The sequence below is a fragment of the Syngnathus leptorhynchus genome, chromosome 7 (assembly GCF_054491065.1).
Source record: "Syngnathus leptorhynchus isolate UIUO chromosome 7, UIUO_Slep, whole genome shotgun sequence".
In the NCBI taxonomy this organism is placed as follows: Eukaryota; Metazoa; Chordata; class Actinopteri; order Syngnathiformes; family Syngnathidae; genus Syngnathus; species Syngnathus leptorhynchus.
The window spans coordinates 5,207,112-5,234,689 of record NC_141201.1 but is presented as its reverse complement, the minus strand read 5'-3'; the positions used below and the strand labels follow the sequence as shown (position 1 = coordinate 5,234,689).

Sequence of the window (27,578 nt, the reverse complement as noted above, 5' to 3'; positions counted from 1 at the left end):
CGTTTATGCTTTATGGCCAGAATTCTGGAAAGATGAAATGCGAAATTGTCCTTCAAAAGTTTAAGCATAACTTCTGGACTGGAATACATCACTGAAATAAAGCTTTTATATGTTCAACAGGCGAGAAGCTACCAAGTTTTTTTTACAAGATAAAATATAACATTGACGTTGCTGGCACGTCGATGTCTCTGTGTCTTACTGTGCTCGTAATCAGCGCTTATTAGCATATCTTGCCGTCGTTTAAAAGGTCAAGCGTCTCAATTAAGATGTCATTAAAATGCAGAACATTCTCGCATGTTGTTTATGCAGGGCCAAATCTACTTGATCTTTCTGTTTGAAAATGAGAGTGGTGCAAACAACCTGTAGATTAGAAGGGGGGGGGGGGATTATGTATTAGGAAGTAGCCAATGTCTATTTTTACAATATGTAATTATTTGTCATTCAGGATTGGGCGGAGAATTTATGCATCCATCTAATTTTGTCTTCATTAAGGTCACGAGAAAACTGCAGCCAATGTCAGCTGACTGAAAAAAGTTTATATAGGTCAAACAATTAAATCTCAAAAGATGTGATGTTCTAGGGGAAAAAGAAAAAAGTCAAGAGATTTTATAAAATCAGAAACTGATTAGGTGCTGAGCAGGGTAATCAACGAAAAGGTTACAGCCTTTTGTTTTTTTACATTCGATTCATGGGGTGAAGAAAAGCAAAAAAGGTACAACGGCCTGAAATTTTTACTCAGCACACTCAAGCTGTTTTATTAACACCAATCTGCTTTAGACAACACTCCACAGGTTACAAGACTCATACGAGCCCAGGATCCCAAAGAAGTTCCAAAGCGCCGCTTTGTGCTGAATAGAACTTAAACGAAAATATCAGCAGGAGTCATTTGGGTGACAGACGCCCACCCTATGAAGTTGCCATTTAGGAAAACATTAAACCGCTTCCCATTTGGAGGTTGATAGTTGAAGCCATTTCCTTTCTTCACAATCCTCCTTATCTAATGGGAAACATATTTAACATGGCTTGTTTCTACCTCATAAAAACACGCGGAACCTCTCAAGACACTGGAATTAGTACAGAAACGGCGTTGCCAAATTAAAATCAGCAATAGTAATTGTGTAATTAATTCGGGATTGTTTTGTCAATCGGTGAAGTACCAGTCAATAGCATGAAGGGAATTATTGTCCGAACACTGATTACAGCAGTACTTGGACAAAAGCAATTCCATGACGCTTGTTGACCTGACTTTCCTTATCAGAGTGAGGATTGTATCCAAGCACTGGTTTATATTTTTATTCTAAGGAAACTCCTCTGTTTCTTATGTCTTGAAATGACTCTCGCTTGATGGGTTGGAAGGTGATGGTGATGAATCAGACACTTGTGGAAGAGCTAAGGCACCATGCTGACGAGGTGAAATTCCTTGTCGGAAGTGTAAAAGACAACCGTGAATATCTGACAGGATGATCCATAGGACAGAGAAGAAAAAATAAATATATATAGAGTCATAGTCTATCTCTTCAGTTTTTGTTAACAACTATGTTGTCAGCAAAGACAAAGTGGTGAATCCAGAAGCCTGCAGAAAACAGTCGGGTCATGATCCCGGTTTGATTTGCATGTCTTTTTCAAAGCAAATTCAGCCAAACCTGACATGCTCACCCCCCGTGACTTAATAATAATAATAATACATTTTAATTATAAGGCGCCTTTCAAGGCACTCAAGGTCGCCGTGCAAATATAAAATAGTATACACAATTAAAAGAAAAACAAAAATGTAAAAAAAAAAAAAAAAAATGACCAGAGAGCAGCGGCAGCAATTCGCGCCAGGGTTCACTCACATCCGGTAGACAGGTCAATCGCTAAAACAGTCAAGTCAAGTCAAGTTTATTTGTATACACTTAAATTGGAAGTTGGATCCAGACATTCAAAAAGTCAGTAGACATATCTGATTTAGGGACAGTTTGTCTGGTAATGGCAGCCTGGTGTCAAGCTAGACGGGTAATAGATCACATTCCCCGACTCCTCTGAATAGTGAGGCCACCGCATGACGTGCACCCTTGAAACATTCCTCTTGATAATGTTCACGTCATTCAGTGAGAGAGACCATTGGTCAGGACACAGCAACTGATTTTCTATAGGTGACGCCAATGCAGATATCCAGGCACAGACAGGGAAGAAGATGATGACTAAATACATTGTGGATATTTATGATCGAGCCCTGGATGCTACTTGTTCAGAGATCAATTTATATTTAGATAATCAACCTTTTCTTTAGTATTATTTAAACTCAAGTTTAATGCTTGTTTTTAAAAAACTTACAATAATCAACAGGAACTGTGTCAGGGTGGTAGCAAAATTGTGCAGTTATTTTATTATTTATTAAAATAATATATATATATATATATATATATATATATATATATATATATATATATATATACACACACACACACACACACACATATATATATAAACACACACTCTTAGCCAACATGGGCACAGCAAAATGAGCCATATCACATACGTAGGCGAGTTGCATGTTCCAGTACCTCAAGCTGTCCAAATTGGCATAACATCATTGTCTCAGCCTACTGAAAAACATTTTGTTGAAAAAGTCTGACGTTAAGGGCCTTTGTTAGTGTCAAGAAGAAACACCAGTTGATTCACAATGCTGCTGTGAAGTCATGGAAACAGGACTCAGACAGTTATTTCTAACGAGACTTCACCTGTGCATGCTGAATTGGTTTCCATTTTAATGTACAAAGAACATGCTAAAGACACGTTAGAGCCACAGCAGGAAAGCCGGGGTTTATCTGGCTTAACATTTTTATTGCCGATGTTCACTCCTGACAATGGGAAAATTAAATCAGGTTTGGTCTTCAATGTATTGGCGTTCGCATAAGCATGAGGGAATGTGATTCAATATGATTTGAGTTTTTTTACCAACTCACATTTCCTTATACTAACGGACAAAAAACAAAATCAGGAAAAGCAGTATGATCAAAGTGCAATATGTTCACAGACTAGCGCCTCCAGCATGAACACCCATGCATCATTCCCATCAGGAAAATATCCGACTAGAAGATTTTATTTTATTTTATTTTTTTAACGACAATTAGCCTTTTGATGCATCCTTCGGTGTTACTCCTCAGGCACAGTCGTATATATAAATGTACACAAGCACAGAGGAGGTAGGAGGAACCTCCAACCTCTTCTCTCCCTCGCTCATTCTTCCGTTCCCTTATCAATGGTGCCCAGCTCTTCCAGGCGTCTGTAATTTCCAAATAAATAAATCATTAGCGGCTGCAGCGCGAGGAGTAATCAGTGGCTGCTTCCGGAGCTTTCTTGGTGGGAGTGCAAGCCTCACTCCCACCATATTCACATCAAGCTGCATCAGACGCAACTGGAGTGGCCATGTTGTTCTCGCTCTTAAACACCAACCGGTCATTCTGCGGTTCTCTGATTAGTTCTAATTCTATTAAGGGGAAGCAAGAGCTCAACATTCATAGTTGGTGATATTGGGAATCTGGGAACTAGAGTGAACTACAGTCCCCTTCCCCCCCCAATTTAGCACATCGGTGTCAAACTTAAGGCCCGGGGGCCAGATACAGCCCGCCAGACAAATTGTGCATCAACATGTGTCAATACTAAAGTTACAAATTGTCTTCACTTTTAAAGAAATACCGATTTTGCTAGAAACTTTTGTTGCCATTGATTTCTAAAAAAATAGTTTTAGTCTCAAGTTTCAAACCTAGATATAAGACTCAAAGCTTCTGTGTCGCCTAGTCAATCCTTTTTCAATTAATTTTAATAAAGTCTTTGTAACATCCTAACTAAGATAATGTGGTTGAACATAATGCTTTGCCAATATTATCCAAATGGTCTTAAATTTATCAAAATGGAGCTGATATCCGTTTCTCTCCTGAGGCCGGACAAAACCCATCACTCGCAGCTCGCTCGCTGTGAGGGGTGAGTCAGCATGACCTGAGCCAGCATGTTTCCGTGGAGGGTTACAGAACTGCTGGGAAGGCGCGGTATCAAGTATTAAAGCAGCCAGCAAGACTTTTCAGTATCCATCACTTTTTTTTTTTTTATTGTTTGGTGTTTGTTTTGACAACACCACCATAATTGTTGTTGCTGGGTAATAAAAGCTGTCGATGTCGTTCGGATTCTGCAGTCGAAAAAGAAAAAAGGCTATTTGCAACATGGCCGTGTCAAGTCATTCCAGTATAATGTCAAAAATCAGTGCAGTTAAAACATACGGATGCTTTGTAAAACAATATTTGTAGAAGGCCAAGACTAACAGTGGTAATGTCTCAGTCAGTGATTTTTTGCAGACAAGGAGGGGACGAAATAAGATGAAATGTTAATTCCTGCCAGTGGCTGAGATTAGTGCAACTAGGCACACACACACAAAGTATCGAGCGGTCGTTTGTCCTAATATTGGTATGCTCCAAGGAAAGACAATTAATTTGGGCAAAGTGCTGCCGGGGTCACTTTCTCCCCACCCATTCATTAACTTGTAGAAATGTTTTGGAAACTGACGGTTTGATTAATAGGAACCATGTTGTGATTTGTATCCTTATACTGCTGTAAATATTTAAACTTAAAAAAAATACGGGAGAATAAGACTTTCTGCAGCTTAATAAATCTACTGTACACGTTTGATCTATGAAGTTTATAAATTAAATATTGCTAAGATATAAACACAAATGTTTTCTATATCGGAATCGACATCACATTTGGAGTGGGTTGAAAGACAAAGTCGTCTTGGGGAAAAAAACAGCACCGTTTCCAAAAACCAAGTTTGGAGACAGCAGCCAAAAACATGACAGGGTAGTGGTAGGAAGAAAGGATTTAAGGAGCTATTTGTTTGGGAATAAGACAGGGGCGGGGCAAAGGGACAAGTATGAGACAAACTGCAGTGAAGTAATGAATGTGCTAAGCTTGGAGTGAAACACGGGAGACGAAATTCCTTTTTGGGGGACTTGTATTGGAATGTTTGTATTTTTAAACATGATATTCAGCTAACTTAAGATATATTGGAACAAAGGGGGAAAAAAATCGTATTTCATTCGCAGTAGCAATTCAATCTATTCATTTGGCTTTGATGGTAAACACTCCAATGTCAAGAATTGAACTGTAATGTTTTCCATTACACTTGTGACCCTCTGCTATTATTTCTTCCATTTTCTGTCAGGACCCGGTTCACAGCGTGGCTCTTTGGCGCTGGAGCGCCATAGTCAATTCAATCGATACTCCCACAAGACCGGGCACGTGGCTTGCTTGCTTGGACTGCCGGTTATCCAGTGCAAACCAGACAGCTCTGTTTGGTACATACGAACGTATACAGGTATAAGGGAAAAAAAAAAAAAAACGGGTTATCAATATTTATTTCTGTCATATGTGGTTGCTAGGTGACAAGGTCATAACGTATGTTTATCAAAACGGTAAAAATGAGGTATTTACTTGCTGTTTTCCACCAGTCACACTGTCAGATGAAAAGGTACAATATTCACCTTCTCATCATCACCTTGAGCTCTGGAGTGCATACAAGTCTGACCTTCAATGAAAGCAAGCACAATACGTCAGGAGTCCTGTCAACAATGAGGCCCGTTGCAAGGATGAGTTAAGGAAGGTTATTCGCCCTACAGCTCATCTGGAAGAAAACCAGCTCCATATATGAATTGTCATGTTTGTGAGTTTCAAAACCATCACCGTGACAACCCATTTAAGTTGTGCTTTAACGATCCTAAGGTTGGCTCCTTATCAGTATTACGGAATGAGGTGTGATCAGATCAGGCATAAAATGATGGTGATACAAAAACCAGTTTTTCTTTTACAGGACTGATTTGTCACCGAGTCCAAACCTGGCATGCGGTTAACCAGAACTACAAACAGAAAATCTATTGTTTGCTCTTTGTACTGACCTGATTTTACAACCTATATGCACTGTCCAAGCAAAAGACTAGAGCATTGCTCACCTACCCCGAGGGCTTGGTTCTCTTCTCCGGCAGCATGTGTGCAAGGTACACACGCTACTCTTTTACTGTTGATGCTCATCACAAAAAAAAAGCAAGAAGAAAAACCACAGCAAGTCTTCACCATGTCAGCAGAGTTGCAACACCGCACAGCAGTCAACTAATATGATCACTAAATTATGCCAAACAAAATGATTCATTGCTAATGAAGATATGAATAAATGCAAATTTCTGCATCATTCTGTCCAGGACCAAATTTCCAAATACACTTATTGGCAACTTTATTAAATAATCCAATATTTGCTGGTTAGCAATCAGCTAACCTGTGCATTGAATAACAACTCTGCATCGCTTTTGGCTATGACTTGACCTTGATTTGGCGTAGTCTGGCTCGTCAGTTGCGAGAAAAAAAAAAGTCTTGGCTCTTTGCCAGTCTGGCTGCTAACTCACTGGCGACGACACTCTGTTTTTGGCAAAGACATTACATGGGAGAAAGTCTAGCCAGGGTGACTACTGGCGAGTAAATACCATCAAACTACTAAAAGGAGACTTCTGAAGATATCCCGATCAAGCCCACGGAGACCATAAAAAAGATGACATTTTACCATTAATGTAAAAAGACTAAAACGTGGAATATCAACTTAATGCCAACCTTCCAATCACATGACGGTACAGAAAGTAATTGTCATTGCGTTTGCGACTATATGTCAAGGGTCAGTCTCCTAAAATGTTGCCTGTTATGAAGCGGTGCCAATGTGTTAACTTGTGTCATTAATGACAAAACAGTACGGCTTTGCTCTATCCCAGCGGTGCCGTGAGCATTCATGTGGACCACCACCCTATTACAGGTGTGAGATGGGGGGCCAAATGGAGAAAAATGAAGTTCAGTCAGGCAGACAGGACTCTGTCCCCAAACAGCCGTTCAGCTGTTTGATCTACAGCACGGGGGTCACATTGTCCGCCTACTTGTGGCGAAGCCTAACCTAGTTGTATATGAAGCCATGGGGTTGATGTAATCAAGCGGGCTTGATTCACCTCTAAGAAGCTGTCGCATAATTCAAAAGACATTGCAAATAACTTCAAGGACAAACTAAAGTGTGAAAGAAAAAATGTGCTACCCGTGTGATGAAAAGCAAGTTGAAAGCAAAGTAGGTGCAGTTTTATTGAGCAGCCTATTGTTAGAGTAAAGAGATGCAAGCTGTTTCATTGATGCTCAAGCAGGCAATGATGTACTTAATGCCAGTACAGGGGGCTCGTCAGTGTACAAAAGAATTACTCCTGCGCAGTCCACGTCAAACAAATTTGTGCTGGGTCAAAAATTGGACTCGGGGGGTGATTAGCAATAAAAAAAAACTTTTTGGGGGGGTTGTTTGTGCAATAGAATGAGTTGTTTCCTTTGGGTCGATCCAATTTTCAATCCTATTTTTTTATTGGATGTGTAATTTTGACATATTCCAAAAACTGTACTATGAGAAAAACTGAGAAAGTCATTGGGTAAATAGTAAAAAAAATAAGAGAAATATTTCAAATAAAATGAGTCTTTTAGATCTTGTATTTAATGACACACTAGTCCTTTGAGTGACTTTCATAACCTCAAAATATGATAATCACAGTAATTACTTGCGTGAAAAACTTTTCTAGGCGACAACATATCAAGCACTCAAAAATTAACTCCTACTTTCTTGTGCCACACATTCAAGTATGTTAATATTGCGGCCATATGTTATGCATTTAAGTATGTCTGGCTGAGTTCCTAATTCGAGTCTATGGTGTAACTGAATAGCATTAGCAATTGATTACCTCACTGCGCTCTTTTCAATGAACGGTTACAGCCGTGGAGAAAAAAATAATATGCACACAATTTACACAGCTCATAAAGAGAACAAATGCAAAGCGCTCACGCTTGATCCACTCCAACAGACAAAACAATCCCGTAAGTATAATCAATGATACATTGTGCAAACTCAGAGCATTTTTTTTTTTCCTCTGTTGAGCCAAAAAAAAAAAAAAAAGGAGTCTGGGTGTACCTCAATAGCGGAATAAAAAGCAACCATCTTTCTGGGTAATTAATCATACGTCACACACCATAACCTTGTTTGATTATTTCCACCATTTTGTGTGCATTCACTCCATTTTTATGGCTCACGCCGGACGAGGTTTAGTGCGTGTTTGTGGATTCCTCCACATCTCTGCGTAAAGAGTGTGTATCTGTGTGTGTGTGTGTGTGTGTGTGTGTGTGTGTGTGTGTGTGTGTGTGTGTGTGTGTGTGTGTGTGTGTGTGTGTGTGTGTGTGTGTGTGTGTGTGTGTGTCTTCAGAGAGCAAGCAGCAGCTGCACCTGACCTATAACGCATTTTCCTTTGTTAAATGTGCCTCCAGTTTTGGCCGGTTGACCTCACTAATAAAACTTCGGAAAGACAATAAGAATCCTGGCTAACCATTTGCACCAATTTACTGCAATGTTTATCTGCATTTGAAACAGATTCCATTTGAACATATTTCTGACACCTTTCTTAAACGTGCCCAAAAAGTTCAACGGAAAACAAAAACTGATACAGCACAACTTGTCTTGGTTCTGTGAGAAGGCCATTACGTTACTCCGGTCGGTAATCTTCACCTAGGGCGACTTCCTCTCCACTTCTTCCGCAGCTCCTCAAATCGATAGCCGACTCCACAGAACACACAGTTGGGCCTCACATCCGCTGATCCAAATCTCTAGCCATGAGCCGATAACGCCGGGACAGGAAGGACGGCACAATAATTGCCTGCAATAAACTCATCAATTTGAGAGACCTTCTTCTACCCAATCAACTCATTGGGTTAATTAGGATGATAATACGCGGGAGGATGAGTTCTGTAAAAACGTGTACGGAAACTCGCAGCTATTGTGACACCGCTAAAAGCTATTGTGACCAAATGTTTTGTCTCGAGGTAAACTCATTCGCTACCATTGACGGCTATGGACGTCAAATCTCAATTTTCTGTCGTCCAGAGTCTGTATTTCCTTTTCTGTAATGTTTAAGGTTGTTTTTTTTTCGTGTTAATTAAAAAACTAGTGCCGAAAAATTCTGCTCCAAATCATCCGTGACCCTAACGAGGATAATAAGTGCGATAGAAAACTGTCGGATCGATGACATCACATCATTAGGCTTGCAAAACAGCTACACAAGATTTTCAGGAAAGTAATTAGAATCCGATGGGCGATCGAGCTGACAAATATACTCGGCCAAATTCATTTCGGAGCACTATTCCTTAATAGTACACTGATGCCTTAATGCAAGCTATTGAGAAAAATTAGTCATGCATTTACGAATGTCTCGCTGGAAAAGGTCAGGAAAGATGGTTCTGTAATGATAAAGTGTCTCCGAGGAGGTGTGTGCGGGTGCGGAGAACGTGTGCTTGTCGACTAAATAGCATATTCTTGGAGCACCGAGCACTCTCCCCCCCCCCTTTGCAGGTCACATACTGTGATCAGCATGAGCATCCAGGTCATTAGAGCAATCAGTTCAGTTCAGCACTGTTTCATCGCTCTTCACATTTGAGCTCATTAAAGACGCCAACAAAATTTCAAGCAGCACCAGTCATGACAGGTAGGGCGGGATGGGCGACGGTAAAGAAGAGATTTACGCAAGTCTGGATGCACATCGCCGACCTCATTTGGTTCTGATGAATTATCATTGTGGCTTAGTGTGGTGGTGGGGAAAGGGGGGGGGGTGAACTTAGAGGAATTTTGCAATTAAAAACCAAACAAAGGTAAATTAAAGCCTGTAGCTCAAATACTTGCACAGTTTTGAATGCTTTGAATTTGTCCAACATATATTTTTTGGTTCTATTTGACAAAACACTGATGATGCAATTGGCTCCAAAATTTTTAACGGTTCAGTACGATTGGTTGTTTGTGAACTAAAGCTTCCACCCTCCGATATCTCTCAGTTATTATGCGATCGCTTTTTGGAAACTAATGATGAAGCAGTTTACATCAGACCAACAAGCACAAACTTGTTTTGGTTTGAACATGAATTTAGTTTTCTTTTTCAGCACACTTTTGCCTGTTTAATGAAAGGCTCATTACTAGAGCACATTTACGATGGTCGATCTTTTACCCCTAACGTTCTTTTTGTAATTTAAATTGGTTGTAGACTGTGAAAAATAGCATAAGTTAATTCCCAGGATGTCAAAAATGCCTTTTGTTAATTGAGGATAAATAAACATACAAATTCAAAAGTCTCTTTTGAAAAATATCTGACTTCACTTTACAGAGTCTTGGTAGAATAAAACCTAAATAATTAATAACGCCATAGAGGCACAGGCAAGATGGAGCCTGAACTGGTCGCCAGCAAAGCAAAAATTCACCGCCACTGATAAAATTGCAGCTGCCGTATCCTCAGGCACGGAAGGAGTTAATTTAACCATCTTATTCTTCCAGAGCGAGTTGGTTTTTGCACGGCTCGACATGATTCTGCTATTTTTGGCCCCTTTCTGATCTCGCTATGTTAACTACCATCTTTTGATGATTTGACTCGGAGCTATCTGAAAAGGCCACGCGGTGACTTGTCGATAGAGCCCGCTGTACCTTCTGCACAGGAACGTCGAGGCTATTCTATTCTCAAACAGATACGAGGTCAGCCAATCTCATCATATCTAAAAAGCTATTAACACATATACCGTTCTCTGCTGTACTCATCATAACGGAAGGAGTTCAGATTAAACACAATCCTAGTTCGTTCCATTCAAGTTCTGTCGGCCGCGCTATGTTCCCAATCTCTCCAGTAACCCCCTCGGAGGAGGCCGTCATCGGAATACTGATGTGATCCGGTCAGAACACGGTTGAAGCGACGTAATCCCAAGGCCCCGAAACGCAAGGACGTTCTCCTTGAACCGTAATCGCCCTTACATCTCTTATCAGCCACAGCCCGGAGTACATGATTAAAAAGTGGCAGGGCATCGTGTGTCTCCATTTGACTGTTCCCCTACTGCAACGCCGCATGTCAATCAAGGCGTAGGCGGCCACGTGTGCGGTGACTCGTGAACCTTACTGGCCAATTGGAGAAGCATGAAACATATGTGGAATGGTAAATGATTTACACTGCATGCTTCGAGGGTTTTTTTGCGGGGGGGGGGGGGAAATAAAGAATTTGTTTGAGCACTTTATTGACAGTATTGTAATTGTGGTTGCAGTTGTATAAGACTTGACAATAAACATGTCCAATTAGCATCCCTCTAAAAATATCCAAGTCAGCATTACAATCATTTTAAAGACAGTTGGGGGGACTTTTAACTTTTGAAATACTGCCCACCGTGTCGTATTATGTCTCTCTGTGATGGTTATTGCAATATGATAATGTTCCCTTCTCAACATATCCCCTCGAGTATATTAAACCCACACTGATGATGATATTGCATAACTGAACCTCCTGGTGATAAATCACAATACTGAAACATGAGTACAGAATGCCAATTAGGTATTTGGCATGTTCTGAGGGTTTTAAAGAGTGTGACAATTGCCCTAGCTAAGGCAATGAATTCTAGGACTTGTGATAAAAGTCAAGATGTTCATTTTAAGACTCGAAATTATCTATAGGTGTTAATGTGAAATATTTTTGGACTTTATGGCCCGTGATCAGATGGTGGCCTGACTAGAGTGCATGCCGATTCTGACACCCTCAAGGACCATAGAAAACTATCAAATAAAATTTGTAATACATATTTAAATAAATATTTATGTTGGAATAGCATACAATAAAGACGTTCTGTAAAGTTCAAGTGGCCGTATGTAATTTATCTGCGGTATGTTAGCATCGGAACAACTGTCTTACTAGTGCCACGGTGCGTCACACTGACTTCCCACATGACAAGTTCATAAAGTATTTTTGTACTGCGAGGGCTGAAAGAAAACAGTCTGACAGCAAAGTGCAACCCACTCAATTCCGTGCGAGATCAGTTTCCTAATGTGAGAATGTTCCGATCTTGTACGTCAAGGTTACGCTTGAGGTCTGCGACTCGTAGAAATGGAACATTTTACTGGACAAATTTACTTTTCATGGCCGAGTGAAGGCGAGCTGAATTTTTAATATCATCTGCCATCAACAGGCTGAGACACGTACACAGATGTGGTGATTATTAGAATAGTGATACTGCTTCAAAAGATCATACAGTAATCCAAAACTGAGAATGAGAACAATATGCACAGAATGATGAGGGCGGAAATGTTGGCATTATTTACTATCAGCTAAACTGATGTTGCAAAATTAGAACATTTGCAGCTCATCAACAAATCTCATCTTAGTAAGCATCTTTGTGATCTTTTTTGTGATCCCACCACAAAAAATTACAGAAAAGTCTGTTCACACAAAATACAAAACGCAATCGAGGCCTAACAAATAGCAACGTTATAGCGCGTATAAATTGAAGCAAACAGAATTTGAACACAAATCGAACAGAACATGTAACCAAAGGTTAAAAAAAAGATTAGAAAACTACAACTTCTAACAGTCTGTTCTGAATTTGGAGAAATTGCTGTCAAAGGCTAGCTACAAACTAGGCAAGTCATTTACTTTACGCCTTGAAAATACCATCTGTGTCCAAATATGCTGCTTTCGGTCCTCCCTTATATATGTGAGGCACCATGGCAGTCAGTACGCAATCTATTTTCTAGTATTGATTGACTCTTACATTAGATGTAATGGCTCATCAGCACAATGACAAACTAGAGGGTAAAGTCTGGCTGCCATGGCAACAAGTATCAAGCAATCGGACCCGGCTATAGGAAGTTATTCCCTGATCACTGACCTATGCTCATCTCCAACAGAATAATCGTAGCTGCGGCGTAATGTCACGCAAGTTGCGTTACATTGTCAAAGCAAATTGGTGGCATTCCAAGCCATCTGTGAAATTAGACGTTAATCATAGCCGATTATCCGCCCCCCTCCCACACACACACACACACACACACACCACCACCCCCTCCGAAAAAGTGAGTGAGGTCTGTCCTGCCTTCTTGCAAATCCTTTATTACGTTAATGTGTTATTGATTTGCCGTTGTGCAAAGCTAACCTCGCTTGTAACGTAATGAGTCCGACGCTGCGGCAGGGAGACTATCTGTGTCAACAACGAGCAAAGGGAAATTACACGTCTATGCCATCTTTAGGAGTACGCTGCTGTTGAGAAATGTGTGCCAACTTGAGACATCAGTGCATCTTTGAATGCAACAAGTGATGGGGAAGTCAGAAATAGCCCAGTGACTAGGTCAAAGCATTTGAGTCTGTAAACGAGAAAACATTTCAAAATAGCAGTCATTAAACAGAACATAGTAATTAAACAAATCATGAAAAAGTCCTTGTTTGGTAATCTGTGATATTTTCTACCCCAAATAATATTCAATTGTCATCATCGCCATGAAGCAGAATATCGCAGTTCAGCATATTTACAGCGTCCAGCTTCTTATTCTCGGCCACAGGTAGGTCAGCAACCACGCAGGTGCTTTATCTATGGCAACCTGCCTTGCAAAAAATTCTTTATGTCGTTCATCACTGTCTCAACAGCTGACAAGGAACACAGTGGATATGGATCATCTTATAGACAGCTAGATGAGAACCTCCCGAGGGAGCACACGTACAAAATGCACTTTCATGACTAAAAAAAAAAAAAAAAAAAAAAAAAAGGCTTAAAGGAAGCACAATGGTTCACTCGGTTTTCAACAACACGGCTGCAACCTAATCCCAGTGATATTGTGCAACAGAGCTGCAAAAATTAGACCAAAAAAAAAAAAAAAAAAGACTAGACCGCAATCAGCTCTTCAGCTACCTGTCATTACTCTCTTCAGTGATGGATGAAGAGTGTAAGCGGCTTGTGTAGAACACATGCTGTAGGCACTCACATTTGAACTCGGAGTGAGCCGGCTATATGTATCGCCAAATGTGACTACACGGTCAGTGGATGCTACTTAACTGTTGATTCAACCCTTGAGAGACGAACAAAAAAAAAAAACTGCCAAAAACTGCTCCACAAAATTAAAAAAAATTAATAGTATGTTGCTGCTGAAACCAAGCCATTGATTTGCTGAAACCAAGCCATTGATTCGCTGAAACGTTCCTCAAAGGTTCAAGGCTTTTTTTTTTTTTTTTTTAGACATAAGAACTTTTTTTTTCAACTTAGCATCTTTAGATGCCCTTAAAGAAAGGCAATAATGTTCCTCCTTGACGGTTTTTCTTCTTCAATAAAGCCGTCTATGAACGGAAAGTGGCGAGACATTCCTGAGCATCATTAGGATGCCGGCTTTATCATGCCAGTCTCATTGTTGGTGTAACCTTGGACCGAATAACTCCGCTTGCATTTGCACACTCAACGTGATAAGTATTAACTGCTTTTCTCTGGGCGTCTGCTTCTGGTGATTCAAAAAAATAATATTCATATATATATTTTGCCGAGGTTATTCCACACCGGGCTGCCTCTGGTTCATTGCTCACCTTTAGAGCCTCCTTCAGTGCAGCTCCGATAATATATTGAGCACTTAAGTGTGGAACAATTATTGGAGCAAACTGACGGTAAATCTCATTTCTGGAGGAGGTTGAAATATACAGCTTTGCTTACTTCCACCTCTCATTGTGTGCAGAAGCACGCAAAACTATCAAGACCTCTTTGTCAATACACAAAAGGTGTCATGCGTCAGGGACAGACAAAAGCTGGACAACAAAATCGATGGAATATGTGGCAACAGATATTAAAGTGAACAAAGCGAGACAGATACGGACGCCGCAGAGGTGTGTTTGTCGCTTTCGCAAACTTTGTTGCAGTGCGTGATTCTAATTAACCTGAAGGCGATCAGTGAAGACCTCACACAGTAAATGTCACACAAACCCAGAGAGGCTCGGCTTGTAATAATCATGTTGCCTTGGGATTATTGTGGCCACCGAGCACGTTTGTGAGTCAGAGTTATGTTGATGATTTACTGCATGTATGGTATGAGCAATGATTTATTTGTATTTTATCTTTGTTATTGTATGCGCTAAGGCAGGGGTGTTGTTTTTTTTTTGTTGCCGGCCGCGTCGTAGTTATGGTGTCCCTCGTGGGGCCATTACTGACTATTTTATATTATTGCATAGACACAACAGAATCCAGCATAAAAAAAGTTTAACAATTTTCAAATTTATTATTCAAAATGGGGTTTTAAAAAAGGTTGTAATATCTCACTGTTATAAAAAGGGTAGACAATTTACAATGTTGGTACTTTAACAAGAAACATTGAATTGACACACGAGTTGCCTTTGCGGACCACATAAAATGATGCTGCGGACCGGATTTGGCCCCCAAGCCTTGCGTTTGACATCTTTTCACTAAGAGATGGTGTATTTTTTGAACTTGATGTATTTATTACAATTATTTAAATTCATTTCAACGAGGAAAAGTAGTTTGAGGATACAAGGTACCACTTTACATTGCCTAGTTTGACATCTTTAGCATGCAAATTGAGGAGTATCGACATCGAGGCAAACTAACATATTTCATCCCGCATAATGTAGGCCGAGCGTGGGCGAGTTTCCAGGATGGCAACTGAAATAGTTTTGCATTATTTTCAGGAATAGATGTTCTTCAAAAACGGGCCTTAATGATGTATGCATAACTATTCACGACTTCAACATGTCACGTACAACACCTCGCTAAAAGTCAGATTGATGTACATGTCCATCTCTCATGCAAGTCAAGGTCACCTGTGATGCTAATGAAAATAAGCTAACTATACGTTGTTGAGGCTGACGATGTTCCACCATCTCCCTAAACATGAATTTGATGAAGTTGTCGGATCACGGTCCAACTCGGCCACCCACAACACACATATACGATCACGCACGCAAGGACGCACACACAGCCAATTACGCTTCTATGAGAAAAAATCTTTCATCAGCCATCATATGTGCTTTATTACTTTGACCTTTCAGTCAGCCAACATCAGTCATTCTGGTAAATGTGGCTCAGACGTGCTTATCTGAATGGATAACAAGGGAGAGATATTTTCCTCCTTGCTCCAGTAATCACTTTGCTACTAATCAATTAACCTTAAAAAAAAAAAAAATACATATGTAGGGATTACTATGCTGATAAATATTCATCCTGACACTTGCAATGGAGGAAATGTTTTCTGGAACATTGTGAAGGTATATCAATAGTAGCAGCCCTGCCACCTGCAGTTTCTCTGTCAAAATACCACAAGCAAGCACACAAATAAACAGCCACATGGGGACGGGCGGCGCCATAAAACTCCACTCGGGGGGGGGGGGGACCCAAAAATTGAATTTACCGCGAGTGAAATTGGATAACGTACTAGCAGTTGTGCCCTAAATGTCATAAATCCATACAAGCGTCGTCCAATATGACGCCTGAGAATGTGTAGTCTTTTGAATCATGTGCGCTACCAACAACAACAAAGTGTGTTTTAATATGAAATGTGTCTTCAATGTTAGAAATGATAGTTTTGTCGGGCAAAGGGGATTGAGGGCGTCCATTAAGCTTTTTCTGAATCAAAATACAATCCTAACATACTTTGCTCTTTTCTTCATACTTGAGAAGGAGCAAAATAGCACCACTTGCTGGAGCTAGTGGGGCTCTGCACTTACCCCCAAAGCAGAATTTCTCATGGTCTTGGCCGGGAAATAATATTCCATCCATCTAATTTCTGGATTAAAGTCGTGGATGAGCTGGCGTCCATCCAAGACGGGTAACTATATCGAATTTCTGTCCTGGGACGATCCCGGCCTTATTTGGATGTATCGATACTCGTAGAGGCTGCCGATGCTAATACTTCAATTAGAAAAGAAAAAAAAAAAAAAGCTCAACATTAAATTTTGGTCATTGTGACAAACATTTAAATTCTGTGTGAATTTTCCTCCATTAGTTAGTGACTAAAAGCAAACCAAAAAAATATAGTAAGGGAAAACAATTTGAAGCACTCAATGATAAACTGTATTGAGCGGCAATGAAGACTAGAAAAGAGCATATTGAAATATCAGCAAAACGTCCTTTAAAAGAGCACGTCGGTGCTGTGATGTTCCATGAATATTGATCAACGCGTGTGGCCAGCACTTGAGAACGTTGCAAACAAATTGCTGACCTTGTAAAGTACATGCAAAATATGATCATGCAAGAACATACTGCCCTCATCATCAAATACAAAAATTAACATAATGTGACATATTCAAGTCTTAGGCAAGTCTCGGGGAACATTTCTGCCCGTATCAGCATTCCAAGATTCTTGCCATCCAATTCTTAAACCTAATCAGCCTAATAATAAGAATATACTAATAACGTAATTAATACACAAAACAGGTGTCCCACACATTATGAAAGCAACAGTACATAGTAACAAGTGTAAAACAGTTTCTCGTCATGTTTCGCTTAAATGAAAAAAAATTAACATTTTAAAAATTGACACGAGTGCACCTGCTTTAATCTCATGGCACTTCCCATGATATATTGCAATGCATTTGCACTTGTGGTGGGACTGAGGGTGAGGCGACAAAATATGCCTGGACCAGTCCAGATAATTGACTTGGGTATTTTCAAATTTTTCCAAAAATCTTTCTCTACATTTGTCCCCGTCCCCTGTCAGGCACATTTATTTGATGTTTATCTGTGTTTTCAAAAAATATTTTTGGTTTGTTTGTTTGTGTTTTTTGCAAACCCCCTGGGATATCTTTGGCCACCCCAAGAAAAAAATAAATAAATCCTATCACCGCCTCTTGCTCGCCACACCATTGAAATCAATCAATCACTATCACGGCTTTATGATGATGAACCAAAAGAGTTCATGCAAAGTCTTGAAGAATAATTGCAGATTTTAAAACAGATTTGCTGCCCTGCCCGCTGAACCACTTCACTTTCATTAATTTCAATACCAATTAAAAGTGCCTCCACGTACTGTATACCATTAGCCTAATAGCATAATTCCCAAGTCATTCTCAATTTACTGCTACCCAATGAATATAAAAATTCTAATGCACTTGCTAAAATTTGTGTTTTCCCTTGTTTCAGTCAACGCTGAAACATGACTTGAGTAACCAAGCTATTACGCTAGTGATGAGCTCATACATCAGAGGACAAAATTAGAACACCAAGGCGTGATTCCAATCTTGGAAAAAGCGAGTGACAAAATGATATGGACAGAGGAGGGTTGTCATGGTGATCAATTTGAGCTTACCATACAAAAATTGGCTTATTATCTAGTCAATGAAACACACTGGTAGAGTATTTTGCTTCCAAATACAATTGAAGGGGCACTTTGTCATATGTGCAGCAAAGCCTTTGTGATCCTCCAAGGCTGCGTCACACTGCCTCAACTTAAAAGTGCCAGCAGATTAACTTCTTCCCTGCAAATTGATTTTGTTGAACGACTATCTGACTGAGGAGTCCCAGCCAGATTGCTTAACGGCATTTATTCATTGCGGGATCGACATACCAAGTACTTGAGCAAGCCTTTTCCAGACTTTTTTTTTTTTTATTAAAGAAGGCTGTGAAATGATGCCTCCCATGAAGGTCTTGTTGTTTCAACATCCTACTGCCTAGAGTCCTAATTAGGCAGCATTCATGTTTTGCTATTTGTAGACACGGGAGTCATAAACAGATACGTTATGCACAGACGCACCTCGTAGTACATACCGAGAGAGGGCATCATGAACATTGTATGCCTCGTGCAAAAAAAAGGATTCACATCACAGACATTTAATATGTAAAAGCTCTGTTTGGTCATTTTTATTGGTGGGAAAATCATTATCATACGAGGGGTAAATTATTATTCTTATTTTTGAGCACCCTACTAAAATGTAAACTAGAATTGATTACATGATAGGCCACATTAAATGCTCTTTCGATCCATATATGGGCCCCCAAACCTTACGTTGACCACCTCAAGGTGGCGGTAAGCTAAATTGGTCCACAAGGGAGAGCCGATTAGATAGAGAGATAGCAAGATGAGCTTCTACTAATTGGGCTGCAGCAAGTAGGACGAAGATGAATGACCAAGTTTAAGGAGTAAAAGAGCATTTAAATGATCAACATACTGCAGCAGCAAAAAAAAAAAAACAATCAAAAGTATCTTACCTTTTTCTCTTTTCCTTTGCTTTTTCCTCTCCACCCTCCAAAAATAAGACAACTGTTCCTCCTTGAGATATAGATGGGCACCTCAAAGCCCGAGTGTCGTGCACTTGTTCTTCATTCTCGTTCAAAAGTCAAGATCCAAATATGCACACAGGTCCGTGCTCATCATCATCCTAGAAGAGGAGCAGTCGGTAGAAAGCCGAGGAAGAGTTGCATGATGGCTCACCATCGCAGTAAAATCACATTGCCGGGGGTGCACATCATCAATTGGGCTCATTTGAACACGCGCACCGGTCATGCTGCGTATCCCGTATCCCGCTGTGGAGAAACAAAAGAGACATTCCAAAAGACATTTAGCCTTTTTTTTTTTTTTCTCCTTCACACTCCAAACTGATAAACGCTCCGAAGCTCCCTTTACATGTTAAGTAGTTATGTGCGCGCGTGCCTGTATGTGTGTAGTCCCGTCAGCTCGACTGCATCCACTGCAGTCCGCTAAAAGGACGCAGAGCAGACTGAGCTGAAGCGCGGGAGGCGAGCGCCTTCTCATTCTCTTTACGCGCGCGCGCACGCACGCACGCACGCACGCACAAACCAGATTACTGGTGTCTTTCTCTCAACGCATCTGATCAGATGTGAAAAGCTATAGGATTCATGAACGAGTATAATCCGACATAAATCTACTGATCTGTTCTTCTTCAAACGTGTGAATTAGTATATAGTAACATAAAAGGTGCGTGTTAAGTGTCCATATGGACGAACATTTTTTTTTTTTTTTTAAATACCTTCAGAGTTGACGTTTTACTTTATGGACTGATGAAAACATTTCCAAAAAGTTGCAAGCTAATAAATAACAATGAAGGAGAACATAAGATCACCTGTAGGTCACGTGGGGGTGGGGCAACATTTACCTGAACTAAGGGTAGGAACAAAATTGAGACTATCGTGCACAATAACTGGTATTGTGAAAATAAGTAGAAGTGAGCGATTACTGATATCGGTATGAGACCAATATCGGTCTTATTTTTTAGGTATTGGGTATTCGTGGAGGGTGCCGATACCGAATAGTTTCCTGTTGCACTCTGTTTCGGAATCAATGGGCAAAGCGATTGCCTGACGACTGTTGAAGCTACTCCGCATAGTTCAAGACAGTTGCTTGGCACCAAGATGCCACCAGATGGCACTGTGACAATAGTTTGAGAAAAGTCTTTGGACTGAGCATAAAAACAACGAAACTGTATCTTTTTTTTCCAGTAATTAAGCAAGCTTCCTCCCTCCCCGCCAGAATGAATTCCTGACCCCTAATATGCAATGATTCACTGTATATAAAGTCACAAACACTTTTCACAGCAGCACCATCTGCTGGATCTTTGGGAGCATTACATCATCCACATTGCATATTGTATTGGAAATCAGTGCATTTGACATTATAGACCTCCATACATTGACTACTATATCCTCTATTGAGCTACAACATTTGCCAGCCTCACTAGGAAAAAAAAAACATTCATTGCTATTTTTTTCCCCTCCAGCGTGTCTCGGAGATGTACGAGTATCATTTACACAACAGCAGAGTGGCACTGCTCACCCTCTCCATGTGACACAGGTGAAAATTACATCATAACCTCCAGAGACGAGGTACGACTGACCTTCAATTAATACACAACCTCGACTTTGCACTTTGCACACTTGGGTGGGAAGGAATGCAAGTTCACAAAGGTCACACCACTGCAGCTGCCTGTGTGGTTCATGAGGTGATGGTGAGATACACACAGTGGTTTTGCTCAAACTGGGAGTAATGGGGGGGGGGGGGGTACTCCCACCACTTTGGGTGCTTAAAAAAATATTTTGTCAGAACAACAAGCATGAGCGGAACACACTGCAGCCCACTCGCATGTTGGCGTGATGGAAGAAAAATCCGTTGAGGGATGTTTTCTTCCAAAGCACATCATGGATGAACCTTTTTCTTTTTTTTATTGTTGTTCTGCATTGCTCTGCTCCTGAATTACAGCTACACTCTTCCACAGAGTTCATCCACCGTGGGGAAATAGCCAAGGCCCTATTTACAGGCACTGAATGAAAAAAAATATCATGCAATCAGCACAAATGCACACGACAATTTGTGCCGTATCGCAAATGCAATCTTGCGCACCTTGTGTTAAGTAATTTATAAACTATTAATGGTGCAGAAAAAGGGTTTCAAGAGGGACTCCATCATGCACTATTATATGAGGCCGGAATTCAAATTGGATTGTAATAGGATATTTGTGTCCCTCCTACTAATGTGGGTTGAGAGTTAATAATTTTGCATCAGCACCCGCGTGGGATCAAATGAGCCACGCTAGATAGGCTTTGTTTTTTAAGTGGCATAATCACATGAGTATACTCAGGACAGAGAACACACGGAGAGAAAATCCATCACAGATGCACACTAAGTGCTTTGGCAGGTAGTCGTTTGCCAAGCTGCCTTTCAATACTATATTAAGGGTGGCACACTTACCATTAGGAGAACTCAGGCGATTGTCTGGGGCCCTCAAATATCCCAGAGAAATGTATTCATTCATGCATTCATTCATTCATTGCAGCCATTGCACCTACAAACATATTTGGTATCTCTTAAGGCCAACAGGATCCACATTCAGCATGAAGGACAATATGCATGATTTGTTTGACTTACTTTTAGATGATTTCCGTCTATTGACATAAATCAAACACACTATGTAGCTTGCAGACGCCAACCATACGTTTCCTCCTCAAGAGCGCACCTGTTATGATTAAGTTTTCTGGCTTGAACACACATTGACCAGTAGGTGGCGCAACTGCTCATAAAAAATAGTTCAAAAGCAGAATTATATTCCAAAATTTGTTTTAGCAAAAAAAAAGCATTGCTTTTATTCTTTTAGAGTATAAATGCATCAGGGTGGAGGGCTATTTTTAGAACAAGAAGCCGACCTTTTTAAAAGGGCTCCCGCGCGCACCATGCTGGAAACCCTTCGTTTCCAGGCTGCTGGGATCCCCATGCACAAAAATGATAAATTACAAGTCAACTTCTGACACGATTGGGAAACGGAAGATTTATATAACATGGAGTTCATCCAAGCAACAGTTTTCTAACCAGTTGCCATTGCCATATGTCACTGTTGCCTCTACTGCCCCCAAGTGGGAAAAATATGCAAGGGAATGTCAAAGCATATTGTCACGGTCATTTTTCCACAGTGGGTATGGGAGTAATGCTTTGCACCGTGTTGCATTGCATTTTAACACCTCACATTTGATGTTCCATTTTGAGGTTGTGCTCGAAATCTGTGCGTATGTGACGTTAATGGAGCGTGGAGAAAGTCAGAAGTGTAGCAGAAGGTCAAAGAAGCGGTCAAGCCTGGTACACGCCGTTCCCATGAGAAGCAATCAGCAGCTGGAAAGAAATTGTTCAAATGTTCTCGATAAATGTTGCATTTACGCCTTTTTCAAAAGATGATTCCTAGCCAATTACTTGTGAGATAAAACCTCGCTCATAGTGGGCATAGATGGATAACAACGTGTGGATTTTTTATGCTTCATTTATATTCCACAAATGCAATATTAATCAAAATAGTGTGTTTAGAGTGGCGGGGCCTCATACATATTGCAAAAAAATTCAAACAAATCTCAAAGCACCAATATTGGTGTTAAATATTCTGTTTGCGTCGAATAAAATCTTGAAAACACACAGTTAGTTTTCCTTGTGAGAAATAGAAGAGATTGAATCAATGCAATATGGGCCGATACTACTAACAGTTGCTGTTGTCACACTACACTAAACACTAAACATAAGGCACTTTGGGATCACAAATAATTGTTTAGTTACTTGCGACAGTACATTACATGCCGCTTTACCATGTCTAGGGACAAAGGCATTATTATCCGATGACGGACCGATTCCGTTAAATGTCCATTACGGCACTTAAACGGTTTAAGCTCAGTGACTCCCAAACTATGGCACAAGTATAAGTGGTCGGCAAATTAATCAATTAAATACAAATTAATTTGATTTAACATCCGTGAGAAATACATTTAAATTTGAATCATTATTTAAATTCTTTTTTTATTATTTTTTTTAGGTTGTAGATTGCGTAAAAACTTTCAAGAACTTCCGGTTTAGCTGATGTCACAAAATGAACCGAGTGTGTCGGCACCTCGGTGCGTCGACAAAGGTGATTCGGCCGCCGGGGAATTGCAAATCAAGCTGCCAATGCCTAAATGTCAATACAAAAGGACGCATCTCATCATGCTGAACACATTGGCATGAATGGTCAAGCCCGTCCCTTGCTGCCATATTGATTGACTGGCGCTGGCAATATGCGCCGAGTGGGAATAAACAACACTGACAAATCAGAACGGGAATTTTCCTCATTTGCATTATAAGCGGTGATGTATTGACAGGCTATGATGTCCTCAAACAACCTTTCACAAAAAGTGCTTCACACTAGATTTATCCCCCCCCAAAAAAAAGAGTACAAATAGGATTGCAGTATTTATTACGCACAGTTTGAACATTAACTCTGATACGAGAGGGCATAAGTTGAGAAAACTTTTTGGAAAGTTTCTCGATACATAAAATGATCAATGTAATGCAGCGGCTGCTTGAAAGTGAAGCGGGTCAGAATGTGACGCAGCGTATTAATCACATTATTGTCTTGGTTTGCATCCAAATGCACAGCAAAGCAGCACAGATGGCCAATGATGATGTCCTACTGTTTACCAATCATTGCTGCTAAATCATACCGTAGCATCGTATAGACACATGCACGCACGCACACGCACACCATGGATATAACACACAAGCGTCACAAATCTTGACAGAATCTTCAGTCACTTTTAGACAGCGCTTCAACTTACTAAATATTTATTAGTGCTGAATCAAAGCAGCAGGTGAAGAATTTTGCACCATCCATTCGTTACCATGCTTCCCTAATGATTTTTTTTTTAATAGTGTACTCATTACAGAAAAAAATCTAAAGTTAAAGAAGATTTTTTTTTTTTAAAGGGATAAATGAAACTCTTTTGGGGTTCAATTCAGTTGGCTGTTGAAATGAAGCACCGGAGAGCATCCAAGCATTAATGTGAGAGAGAGAGAGAGAGAGAGAGAGAGAGAGAGAGAGAGAGAGAGAGAGAGAGAGAGAGAGAGAGAGAGAGAGAGAGAGAGAGCAGAACGCCAATCGATGCTCACAAGAATCGTCTCAGGAGTGCTCGAGTCCACACAAGATCAATCAACAATCTCCGGTGAAGATGGCTGCCTGACCTTCTACTTGAGGGGATGTACTTGGATCTCCTGAGACCATCTTTAATTCTGTTCACTATTGAAAAGGAGTCATAAACCTGCAGGGGAATATTTTAATGATCACTTACACGTGGTGTTGTTTTTTTATTCCCCACCACTAATGGGATCTGCCTGCCACTCACCAATCCGGACTTGATTAGAGGCTTAAATGGCACCGATTACAAGGAACGCCTCCCTCGTTTTAGGCAAGTCTACAATCTGTACTCTTGGTCTTTATCACCACTGGTGACTTTGAGTGAGTGACCTTCATTGACACTGAGGGAATTAAGAAAGCCTCTTTCGGTTAGTTGTTAAAGCAAACATGCTGTTGGAAAGAGGCTAGTTTGTTTGATCAAATAAAGTGTTATGCCATTTATATTGAAAATGTCATTTATGGCGCTTGAAAACAAGTCACTAAAATGGGCAACAAACAAAAAACAAAAGTAAAGTAATGGATAAATAATTAGATAAATAATTGGGGTTCTGCAAAAAAAAAAAAAATTAAAACCCCATAAATTCTTTTAAAAAAATGCTGATAATGATTCATTAGATGTTTCTATACAGTACAGGTGGAAATGTGGAAAATAAATCCCGGAAAATACCCCAAAGTCAATTATCTGGTCACCTGGGGGAGGTCCAAGCACATTTCACAGGGAGGAGGCAGTGACCCTGCAGTCCCCCCCCCCCCTCTAACTCTACCACTGTTTGACAGTAAGTTGAGATGTCTCACCTTCACGCTTTCCTGCAAATAATCAGCACCTGCTGCATTCTTCCAAGACAGCAGGGCACTGACAGATGAACGGAAGCGTTCGGCGGGGAGCCTCTTCTCAAGAGTCTCTTTGGGCCTCCGTCCTGCAGAGAGAGCAGAGAGTCCACCCGACTAACAAAGAGTCGTTTACCATTCCGCTCAGGCTTTGTTGTTGTTCTTTTCTCACTCTTATCTTTATTTGCGCTTTGGGTCTGACATTAACATCGGAGCATTATTGATCAGCACTCTGCAGAAGCTTGTCAGACAGATTAAATCACCTGACCCGGGTTTGGTCCCTGTGGATAGGCGCAACATCTTCCATGGAGGCATGCATTACCGCCTTATCTGAAGGCCTCCTTTGCACAATATGGAATATCATATTTTCAGGGAATGTGTTTTTCTTCACATGGCGTTTTGTCTTTTTTTTGTGTGTGTGTGTGTGTGTATATGGAAATACAAAACGGGTCGGATATGAAACAAGGTGTGATTAGATTGTGGTGTGCTCTACAGCCCGGCCTGACATTTATTTAAGAATCTGCTCACTAAATGAATTTGTCAGTGGAAATTAGATTCTGTTTCCTTGAGGAGATTCACCCATGACCACAAACAACTTTGACGCTCATACCTCTGAAGATGGGAGGCCTTTTTTTTTTTTTTTTTTTTTAAATTCACTGTTTACAAATAGAGTCAATATAAAACAAACCTGTACGGCTTCAAAGCTCATGTAAAATTCATGCTCATGCTTTAAACATAAAGCAAAGCAGCGGTCGGGCATCAGCAACTCATTAGAAGACAGCGTGTTGGAATTATGGATGGGATAATAAGCGCACCGCGCAAGGCTGTTCATTCTCTGGACGTGCTTTCGTAAAACAATCCCGCACACTGAAATTAAATGATGTACGGACTCAATGTGCCTTTTTAATAACCCAATGGGACACATTAGCTTGTATTTATCCCAAAGTCCTTTTTACCATTTTTTTGAATGGACTTTACTGCTTTGCCCCCTTGTGTTTTGTTTACCTAATGGATTTGATTCCATTTTGACATCTTGTTTACAAACTTGTAGCAACCCAGTCGGGACAACCACACAAGTGTATTCCCTGTTAGCGGTGGTCCTGCCAGAAAGAACATCGATTGCCGCTGAGGAGGTGCGCTCCGTTAATCCCAGGTCTGCTCCCAGGTCACATATCTCCACAGAGGCTACAGAGTTAATAGGCGAGGAAAGGCGAGAGCGCTCTGCCAGCTGGAGCGCCTCGAGCTTTTTAACTAACTCCTCCATCAAAGTGCCGTGTAGTAATTAGACAGGGTTAAAACAAATCCGCCGAGTTCTTTTCTTATCAAATGTAAATGGCGAGACGATGCAAAATAACGATAGAGGAAAATATATTAAGAATAGAGGAAGGTACACATAATATAAACAGATTCATGTCAAAAATATTGCATGGAGCAGCAGTATGATTCTATTATATATATATATATATATATGTGGATGCAGCATGAAGGTAAGCAAGTCAATAAATATGAGGATGGCAATAAGACACTTGTGGACGCATTAACATATTGATGAGAAAGTCAGAATCTATTCAACGGCGCCAGCATGTGTTAATGGGAACATGTACGGTGTTATTCATGCACATATGCGCAGTCATCATTATTGTCACGAGGCTGACGGAAAAGGATTGCTTGACTGTCACAGGTAAGTCATTTAGTCAAGCATCCTTATCTTGGAATTAATCACCATGGCAACAACATCCCACTACAGCATGAGGTGAACACTGGCAATTTGTGCAAATGTATCCAATTAGCATCCAAGGCAGGGGTGGGGAGCCTTTTTACCATCAGGGGACGTTTTACAGGAATAATGTTCTGGTGGAATGATTGAACAAATGTTCGCTGTGTGCTAGGAACGGTACTGGTTTGGATGTTTTGGGGAATTTTTGAAATTGTTACGTTGATTTTTGTCCTTGAGGTGTGCTTCAAAACTATTGAATCATTTATTTATGAACAATGTAAGGTCAGGGGTGCATTAATTTAATACATTTAAAATACCTGATTGTTAAAAAAAATAAGAATCTGGGTAGATATACAATCTTATACGCTTTACCTGGAGAAATCTACAAGAGGATAAAGTTAAAAATTTAAATGGTGCAGATTTTAGAGCGCTATCTTATTTGAATGGAGAAAGTGTGCCACCTGTTGGCGAGTTCTCCGACAATGCATTTTCTAGCATAATCCTTTGGGTCCAGGGGAGTGATCATTCAAATAGAATATATTGTACTTATTATTTATAATATAATTTATAATATAATATTTCACAATGGCATATTTGTGGTTCAATAATAATAATGATAATAAATAATAATAATAATTATTATAATAATAATAAAAATAATGCATGTACTCGTATATAAAAACAGAACTGTGTCCCCGGAGATGTTCTACGAGATCCAAATGTACAATGTAAACACTACGTGG

The 27,578-nt window shown here is 40.2% G+C and overlaps 1 protein-coding gene across 5 annotated transcripts in view; it reads right to left on the bottom strand.

Moving 5' to 3' along the window:
• The window catches only part of grik4 (glutamate receptor, ionotropic, kainate 4), a 170,351-nt gene extending 148,477 nt beyond the window's left edge, over positions 1-21,874 (bottom strand). For 2 of the 5 annotated variants that reach the window (XM_085916411.1, XM_085916416.1), the window contains exons 1-2: positions 21,737-21,858; positions 19,066-19,380 (exon numbers count right to left, since the gene is read on the bottom strand). The gene's annotated coding sequence lies outside the window, so the exon portion shown is untranslated. Of the gene's footprint in view, positions 1-19,065; positions 19,381-21,559; positions 21,654-21,736 lie in introns of all 5 variants that reach the window. The other 3 variants (XM_085916413.1, XM_085916414.1, XM_085916412.1) reach the window with 3 other exon arrangements.
• Between the last annotated feature and the right edge of the window lie 5,704 nt (positions 21,875-27,578).